An 8,869-nucleotide genomic window follows, 5' to 3' on the forward strand; every position below is an offset into this window, starting at 1 on the left:
ATTGCTTGTCATGAAAGCGCAACGCAACCTAAGGTACATTGACGCAGAGTGTCGCATCTAAGAACTGAACTGAACTAAGCTTAAATATACCATCTTAAAGTAATCATAGTGTATATTTTTGTCGTTTATGGACTTGTGGTAATTCTATATAAAGTCTACTTATATTTTATATAAAACCTGTGTGGTGTCCATTTGTAGTGTTGGCACTGGGTTACTGTATGTGGTCACAAATGCTTAACTTACAACGCCTCTGAAATAAGCCTCGACTGCTTGTGCCACGCTCACCCTAGAGCAGAGGTCTTCAAACTTTTTAATGCCGAGACCCCTTGTAAAACCTTTTTAGGCGTAAGGACCCCCTTCCGACAAAAGTTTTTAGAAACTGGTACTCCTCTTCATCAACTTTTGACAACCATAAATTCGCCTGTTAGACCTCATCACATCCATCCATCATTCATCCACCCACACTTTCACACATACATCCATCCTTCATCCATCTACCCTTTCATCCTTCCATCCATACATACATCCTTTACCCATCCACCCTTCCATCCATCCATCCACCCATCATTCATCCACCCACCTTTTCATACATCCATCCATGCAACCTTTTATCCATCCATGCATCCATCCTTCATCCATCCACTCTTTCATCCTTCCATCCATACCGCCATCCATCCATCCACCCACCCTTTCATCCATCCACCCATCATTCATCCCCCCACCTTTTCACACATCCGTTCATGAATCATTTATCCATGCAACCTTTTATCCTTCCATACATCCATCCTTCATCCATCCACCCTTTCATCCTTCCATCCATCCATCCTTCATCCGTACACCCTTTCATCCTTCCATCCATACATCCATTCTTCATCCAACCACCCTTTCATCCTTCCATCCATACATCCATCTTTCATCCATCCACCCTTTCATCCATACATCCATCCATCTATCCATCCACCCACCCTTTCATCCATCCATCCACCCATCATTCATCCCCCCACCTTTTCACACATCCGTCCATGCATCATTCATCCATGCAACCTTTTATCCATCCCTATATCCATCCTTCATTCATCCACCCTTTCATCCTTCCATCCATCCATCCTTCATCCATCCACCCTATCATCCTTCCATCCATACATATATCCTTCATCCATTCACCCTTTCATCCTTCCATCCATATATCCATCCTTCATCCATCCACCCATCATTCATCCACCCAACTTTTCACACATCCATCAATCCATCATTCATCCATGTTACCTGTTATCCATCCATGCATCCATCCTTCATCCATCTACCTTTTCATCCTTACATCCATCCATCCATCCTTCATCCATCCACCCTTTCATCCATCCATCCACCCTTTCATCCATCCACTCATCATTCATCCACCCACCTTTTCACACATCCATCCATCCTTCATCCTTACATCCATCCATCCATCCTTCATCAGTCCACCCTTTCATCCATTATTCCACCAATCATTCAACCATCCAGCTTTTCTGTGCCTCTCTCATGGGGGGTGGTCAATATCTCTCTGCGTCATCTTCCTTCTTCTTTCCCGCTCATGGGAGGGCATCTCTGTGCCTCCCTGCTGGGGTCGGGGGGGGGGGGGGGGAGGGGGCATATAGGCTGTAACAACATCTCACCATGAAGAACAGATTCTCAGGCACATTTCTCCAGCACAGGCATCAGGTATGAGGGCTCCTGGGACTTGAACCAATGATTTATGGGACATGTCGTCGCGGGACCCACAGCTCCAGGCACGCAATGTCCATTGAACTCAAAGGGCTACAGCCTCCTCCCCCAGCCCCCCCAGCTCGTGTATGTGAGCCTGGCCTAAACACCTTCAGATGCACACACACAGCCAGAGCCGAGTACTTCACAGGTCTTTAAAAGACCTTTTACTTGTTAATGAGTCTTTAATGTGTTTCACCCTTGTTGCGAATTAGGCCTCCGTCGTGAGCACCCTCAATCAGACCAACACCAGGAACTGCATGCTCTGACAGAATCTCCGACCCCCTTCCAAGGACTCCCCCCTGGGGGTCACGCCCCACAGATTGAAGACCTCTGCCCTAGAGGGTGAGCAGGGGTTATTATGGGTGTGTAATCCCCCTTTCCCAGACTAGAGAAGAGGGTCCCTATTTGTCACAAGTACTTACCTGTGCCAACTAAAGACCCCCAAATCTAACACTCTCTCGCTCTGGAAACTGATTTTCTCCAAGTGTTCTAATCAGGCATGCACTGCAATATTAAAGGGACTGGAATTTTAGTCAGCCACAGCTGTGTGCATGTTGTGTCTTCAGCGTGGGCTTATCAGCCCAAATAACAGCTTACATTATTTTGTTAACCTTGAAGGCTTCTGCACACACTGTACAGAAAGAGATCACGGTGTAAGTCTAGGGATGTCGAAAACAAGGTTTTCTCATGTGAAGAAAAGTCAAGCAGTCTAACTTACAATACCAGATATATGCAGTGTTGTGTGCAAAAGTTGCAAAGTGGCAAAATGGCGTTTAAACGATTATTAAAACTAAGCTAACAAAGCAATGTGTGAATGCAGGGCCCTGCCTTCACTACACCCTCCCTTGATCGGAACATGCACACAAAGGGAGGCAATTTAGGAATGCAGAGTTCAAGTTTGAGTGAGACAGAATCAAGTTCAAAAATTTGCCAAAGCGTATAATTGTGAGTAATAAGTTCAGATTAGTAAAGCAAATTGAAAAATCAAAAAAGGGGCGTTTGTTACCCAGAAATAAAAGGGAAATAATTGTTTGAGCATTCGCTGCGATGAAGCTGGACAGACGCCAAATCAATACAACAGCATGTATGCACAGTACGTTGCAACTGCCTCCAAGAGGAAGTAATTGTTATTATCTGAAAACATTAAAGCCATCCAATCCAATAACGTGAAGGAACATACATGTTCTTCGACCTCCAGAACCTCTAGCACAATCAGAGGACAACTCGGGTGTACTTCGAGATAACTTGGCTGTAGCCCATATGTCCCAATTGCCTGGGACTCCATGTGCAGCTGCACAGGCCAGTATTCCTATATCAGAACAATCTAACTCATGAGCAACTAAGGGACTCACCAGCAGATCATAATCCGGGTTAAAAGACACCATATTGCAGAGGCACAGATCCAGAGCCGACTCAAAACAGCAAGCCACGCAATGGAAAAAAAGTTGCATGCAAGTAAAGTAGGAGAACCGGAAGGACAATCCATGCCACACTCAAAGTCGCTAGGGGTAGCATTCCATAATATTCAAGCATCCGATTAGGAAGCTGGAGCAGGTTGGGCACGTTGTCTTGTGACACAAGATGTACAGCCATTTTGGAGCAGGCAAATTATAAGCAGCACACCAGCAGCTAGGTCGAGAATCAATGGTAAGCCGCTGAAGAGGCCGGGAAAAATAGAATGAAAAAATGCTGGTATCACCCCAAATATAGTTTGGAATGAAGTCACAAGGCCAGAGCTTACTACTTTAAAAAAAAAAAAACGAGCCGAACCAAAGGTCAACAAGGCATTGAATATAGTGTGAATCAAAGTGCTGCAATGCAGTGGGAGAACAGTATTTAAAAGTGCACGCACTTCAGTGCGGGTCTTTCCCATGTGACGGACAAATGTTTCACGCAATGAAGTAAGGGAAACCTCTTTTTGAGACAATAGAGCCCTTATTCTTCTCATCTTGTTGAACTCTGCTTTCAAGGTCGGAATGGAAGGCCAGATGGATGCATCGAGCTTCCAATGCTGAGGGAGAAACAGCACATTCTTACAGCAGACTACAAGTTGGGAGACAGTTATAAATACGGAACCCCTGCCAGCACACCACAGCAATCTTCATTATTTAAAAGTAAATAGCTACCATTTGCAAGCAATGTGAAAGTCGGTGTAATAGCTGTGACCGGACTACCTTTAAAATGCAGGACTAAATTGGGAGCCTGCGTGTTACAAGAGCCGTGCAATTGCAAGTTTTTGTAAACCAGTGAGTATTCAGGTGCAAAAGTGCAGTCTTCGCCTTTTAAATAAACTTCTTTACCCTCCCTCAGGCACCAATAGGTAAATGGTAGAGACAAAACTTCATGGAGATACGCGCTACCCAATGGCCTTTAACTAAGTCATTCAAATCAACATCATCAGATAATTTGGATAAGTGAAGTTTAACTGATGCTAAAGTGGAATGTTTAAACCATTCTGACATAACATGCCTACTAGATAGGTAGTAACAGAATGGATGGTTTCAAACGGGGATCCACCCTAACCTGTGTATAGCCAGGGGCCAGACCCAGAAAATGATGTTGGCATGAATCTACACTTCTTTGGCAGAACAACCAACCCTCGGGATCCAAGCTGGAAATATTAAAGGAGGGATTTGCTATCAGGGACTGAAAATCATTAACCCTGGCAAAGCACTATGCTACGCTCGCGTAGTTGTGAAGTTTGCGCTACTTCGCACCATGCGAACTACACGTAGCACAGTGCAAATAAGCGTAGCGTAGTGCAGCAGTCATTTTTTGCTGGCTCACGGTGATCAACGTCAAGTTGGCGACCGCAAGCAAGCAGAATGATATCCCGGCGAGACTTTTTCCTTGTTTGCGATCAGCAACATCACGTTGCTGATCTGGAATGTGGAAAATAAACCTCCCATGAGATTCTAAATGCGGGAAGGTCAGATTTCTCATTGCAAGTGTTCGTGTATGTTCGTGACCGCTCGCCATGAGAAACTACCAGTCCGCGTTGAGAAAGCTCCTGCTCGAGGAAAAATCTACTGGAGTGGAAGTAAAAGACAGCTTGCACTGTGCAAGATGCCGTTTTTAATGATTGCACATTGTGGACAAGTATCCGGCACTGTGCAATCATCACGAACAGGGTACTACACAGTTCGTGTAGGGCGAAGTGTACTTTGTATAGCTTTGCATAGCACTACTTTGCGAACTACGCCCCGAGTTACAAATCATCAATGGACTGAGCATGGGCAAATTTTGCGAATCTGCCGTTCGCGAATTTGCGTATTTGCGAACTCGCAATCCGCAAAATCCGCGAATTCTTACGAATTTGCGGATTTTTTTTTGTGTGTGTTCGCAAGGGTTTCTGCCAGTTCGCGAGGGTTTTGTACCAGTTCGCAATTGCGAACTTACTTGTCGGCTCGCAACGGTCGCGACTTTGTTGTTTCTACGTCTGGTTCATCATCACAGTTTCACAGCACCCTCTGTTTCACCACTGCCACCCTCTGATTCACCCATGCCACCCTCTGGTACATCACTGCCACCCTCTGATTCATCACTGTAGATTATGGGGGGGGGGAAAGCAAGCACACCTGCCCTGCTTCAACTGACATGAATTAATTTGGGGTTGATTAATGTGTCACTGAATTTAAACTTCCTGTCAGGCACCTGCTTCCTTATCTGTAATTTGCTTTCTGTTGCAGTGCAATTTTTTTTCCCAGGACCTTTGTGGCCTACTTGTAGCTATTCTATGAGCCTGCTCCGAGGGTCAGAGCAGGGTCATAGAATAGTTGCAAGTAGGCAACTGAACTCTGGAGGGGCCCCTCAGGAAGCACTACAGGTAATGGTTACTAATGATGACTTTTGAACTTTTGCACCTGCTGAGTGCTTTCAGTTTTGCAAAACTCGTTTTTCTGCAGAACAGCAACTGTAATGCCCCAAACAAACTTAATTGTGAAAGTTGATTTCCAATCCAAAAGTGATCCAAAGAAAGTCAAAAAGGCCTCAAATCCAAAAAAGTGCAGGCAAATGTCAACCTGAGGAGTTATTCTGATAAAAATCATCATTTTCCGAAGGTTTATGCTGCTTGCTGGTGGATTTCTTGAGCAGAATTGCAAATTTTGTAATTTTGCTAGTGCGAGATTGTTGCTGCCCGCCGCATCTACATGTTCGCAATTGCGAACTCTCGCGATGCGTCCCCAAACTCCTGCGGGATCCCGCAGCAAGATCCAAAATGGCGCAGGACTCGCAAAATATCGAGAAAAACAACTCCGCAAACGCTGAATGACGGAAAGTGAAAGCCGCACGCCGCAATATTGTATCACCAATCAAAAAAATCCGCTGCGTGTGAATTTGCGGATTTTCGGTAAATTCGCTAGAGTTTGCGGATCGCAAATTTACCAAAAATCCGCAAAATCCGCGAGTGGAACGGATTTTCCGCTCATGACTACAATGGACATATCAGTGTGATTGTACCATGTAGTGTATTCTCCCAGGTTGGACTTGGCCCTTCTGGCAGGTTCACCCCTAATCTTTTTGCTTTTAATCTGTGATCTGTGTTGATGATTTTTGGGTCTCCGTGCACTTTTTCCCTGTGTCCCAGAGTAAAGTGCGTGCATGTAGTTAGGCTGGCCTGCTCTCCCGTAGGAATGCATGAGGAATGTGTGTGTCCCTGGTAGTTCCTGATGCGTGGGGAGTGCAGACTCGAATTTGGTATGTGCGAACTCGTGAGAATGAATGCTTCGCAATGATGTATGTGGCATGAGTGTGTCTTGTGCAGAAGTGCCACTTCTAGGAGTTGGCATATTAATGTAAAATATGCCTAGCGTGTGATTGGCTGAAGCTGGCTGGTGAGCCTGGTCCAGGAAGGCTGGATGGGTCTGCCCGTGGTGAGTGTGAGATTAGCATGCTTGATGGCTTGGGAGGATTGCACCTGGTTCCTAATGGTCCTGGACTTTCCCCACACAATGCTGGCTCTGCCCCCTGTGGTGCGACTGATGACCCTAGCCCTGCTAGTGAATGAAAAGGGTGGTTGAGCCATCAAGGGTGCTCCAAAACCAGCTGCGACTGGTTTCTTCCCCACCCTGCACCTACAGACAAAGGAATTTACAGTATAAGAAGGGGCTGTGTCCCCATACAAAATGTTCTGCTTTTGGATCCTAGCTGAGGAGGCTGCTGCTGTTGCTGGGGCCAGGAGGACCGCCACTTGGACTGTCTCCCTGCCTTGAGACCTAGTGAGCTGGCTCTGGGCCCAGCCTTGCCCCCTGCCTGCCTCCAGACCTTGCTGGAGCTTTCCTGTTGACCCATAGCGCTGTGGGCGCTTGATTCGGTCCCCTGGCACTTGGGAGCGCTTTCCTCTCTCTGCTAGCACTGGGGAGCGCTTTACCTTGCTTATAGCGCTGGGTGTGCTGATATTTATTCCCCCGAGCGCTTAATAGCGCTTTTCTGCCATGATCGAGTGCCCACCTTGATTTGATTATTTATTTAAGAAAGCCGGTGCCCATCCGGCATTGCCCGTGAAAATCACCGCCGCCAGCCCGGAGACCCTCTGCGAGGCGCTGTCCCGCCTCCATACCCCCAGGGCCGCGCTGCCAATGAAGGCCCAAGAGGAGAATCACTGCGCTGCCATTGGCTGTCCCCGAAGCGGAAGTCAGGCGGATTGCAGCGTGACGGGGCCAGGCCGGAGAAGCAGGAAGCAGCCTGCCGCGTCTTTCCGAGGCTCCAGAGTGAGAGGAGAGCCCCGGAGTAGCAGAGATGAGCAGCGCGAAACCCGCAGGGAGCACCCGTCAGAGTAGCCCGGTAAGTGAGGAGGGCTAGGGGAGGCTCCATGTGGCAGGGTGTCGCTGTCTTGAGCTCCTAGAAGGCTCCAACATCGGGCAGTACTTGTTATCGAGCCCCAGAGGGTGGGGCTCCACCGACGCCCGGCCAGTTCCTTTTTGTTGAACCGCAGAGGCTCTTGTGTGGCAGCAATTCCTTCTCCTCGAGTCCTCGAGTGGGACTCCAACTACAGCGGCGCCGCACTTGGCTGTTCCCGAGTCACCCGAGAGGGACTCCAACGTGCACGCAGTTGTGTGCAGAGCCCCGAGGCTCCCACCCCTATTTGATTCAGAGCCCCGAGAGGCTCAGCAGTGCCGCAGTCGGGTTTACAAGCCTGCGAGGCTCAAGTGCCACTTCCTTGTTTGTGAGCCCACAAGGCTCCAAGCCTACAGTTGTTCTTCGAGCCCAGAAAGGCTTCTGGTGCCATATTTGTTTTAGAGCCCCGAGGCTCCCACGCTGTGTTCTGCCCATTGTGTTCTTGAGCCCACGAGGCTCCAACGTTGGCCCATCATTGATTTACAACTGTCCAGCACTTAGTGGACAGTTGCTAGGTTTAGGCTTGTGTTCTTGGCTGCCTGCGCAGCCTCCCTGAAATTTGGACTCAGGGCTTTTAAGCCCTTGCGAGGCCAGTTGGCCTGAGGGACAGTTCTAGTGTTGTGCTACATGCACCCTGCGCATTAAGGTTTACTTCCTTATGTGATTCCTGCGCAAATGTTCTACCTGCACCTCTGAATGTGTTTTAATGCCTCATGTGCAATGTGTTTTATATTTTATCCCCTTTGCTAAAAGTAACCTGCTTAGAGGATTGTTTATGTTATTACCTTTGCTAAAAGTGACCTGCTTAGGTGATTGTTTAGGTTTTATTACCTTTGCTAAATGTGACCTGCTTAGGTGATTGTTTAGGTTTCCTTCCCTTTGCTAAAAGTGACCTGCTTAGGTGATGGTTTTCCTTCTATAGGTCCTGATGATAAGGTCCTAGTTCCCTGCGTGATTTTCCTACAGTGTTTAGGGTTGCGTAGGAGGTATTTACCCCTACCAGTAATTACTGGTTGTGTGCTACATTTACTATTTTAGTGCTACAGTCATTATATGTTTATGTGCTAAGTGTTATACCTACAAGTATTATTTCTAAAAAGTGCCTACCCCTGACAGTGGTCCATGTGGCCCTGTCCTGTACATAATCCCTTGTAAACTCTGCCTGTGCCTGTTGGCACATTGTAAAGTGTGTGGTGTTTATCTAATGTGTTTTTGCTATAATACAAAGGCTATTTTTTATATAACCTTGTGTAGAGTTTCCTTTGTGGTGGGCCTTGAGTGTTAT

This window comes from Lissotriton vulgaris, chromosome 11, assembly GCF_964263255.1.
Source record: "Lissotriton vulgaris chromosome 11, aLisVul1.2, whole genome shotgun sequence".
Lineage (NCBI taxonomy): Eukaryota > Metazoa > Chordata > Amphibia > Caudata > Salamandridae > Lissotriton > Lissotriton vulgaris.